This window comes from Galeopterus variegatus, unplaced genomic scaffold, assembly GCF_000696425.1.
Source record: "Galeopterus variegatus unplaced genomic scaffold, G_variegatus-3.0.2 Scaffold202, whole genome shotgun sequence".
NCBI classification, from domain to species: Eukaryota; Metazoa; Chordata; class Mammalia; order Dermoptera; family Cynocephalidae; genus Galeopterus; species Galeopterus variegatus.
This window is the reverse complement of record NW_007726313.1, coordinates 52298-53677: the sequence shown is the minus strand read 5'-3', so window position 1 is coordinate 53677 and position 1380 is coordinate 52298.

Sequence of the window (1380 nt, the reverse complement as noted above, 5' to 3'; positions counted from 1 at the left end):
ACATTAAAACCACTGAATTGTGTTCAAAACTGACTTTCAGTTGGCACTGGCTCCTGATTAGTGTGTGTATATGTTTATGTTTTGCCTTGGTGTCATATATTTTATCTAGCGACCTGAAACTGATACCTCAATGCAAAGGTAGGGCTCTTTACTGGTTAATTGGCTTCAGAACATTTTACTTAGCCAGTGTTACCACTTGGTAATAGAAATAACCATAAGAATTTGAGTTTTCTAAGTTTGATATCATATTTTCCTAAAACCAACACCTATTCATTCTTTTTAAAAGATATTTTACCTACTCAAAATGTCTGGAAAAGAAGTTGTTTAAACGAGAAGTTCTCAATTAGTGGTTAATTAACATGAACCAATTCTTCATGGAGGCTAACACTTTTGAGGATGATTACTTTCAGGAACACAGGCTACTAGGCATTGCACAAGCAGATGGTTAGTGCGATCAGATGGCTGAGATACAGCATTCCTAGATACAATACTGATGTGAGACAGTTTGGCATCAGCCTTCAGCCATAATTCAGGTTAGTTACCTCTTACAACATACCTCCAGTTGTTCACAAGGAGACTAGGTAATAGTATGGAGAATCTAAGTGCAAAGCCTGTGTGAAACAGAAAATGACTCAAGTCAGTGAATCACTATCATTTTTATGTATGATCAATAACAAGTGTATCATTAGGTTAATGGTTGGCCTAAATATTAACTCTTGCTAAAAACAAGCGTATTCACTAGAAAATTTAGGTGTATTTAAATTTTTCAGTATATACTGAAAAGTAAAAGGTTATTTACTTTTCATCCCAGAATCAACTTTATCCTATAGGTATCATTATAGAAAATTTAAAAGTCATTTTGTTAGTTTAACCTCTCTACTATTTCTTAACCATCATAATAAAATGAATGTGCCTAATCTAAGACATTTTTCTGGTGTTGGCAGATTTAAGGTCTAAGAGTAGACTATTACACAAAAATTCTGTTAAAATGGCTTAAATGCTATCTCCTTATTAAAATTTTAGTAAACTAAGTATCTTTATAAATGTGTCCCATAGGAAACAATGTATTTTTTTTGATAACTGTACTTCCAAGAAAATTGCCACTTTGGGTACTGTCAGAAAACAAAGAACAAATTTAAAGAAAACTTTTAGAATATTAAAACTTATTACATACCATCCATTTCACTTTTTCCTTGATCTTAATCATATATTTTTTATTTTAACCTCTCAATACACATTGTAGTTGACTTTTGTGGCCCTTTACCCATTCCTCTTCACCCCTCCCTTTCCCCCTCCCCCCCACGTCATATCTTTTCATTTGTCTTAACAAGTTCAAGGAATTGTTGTGATTGTTTTGTCTTCTTCCCCCCCTTTTGTTTG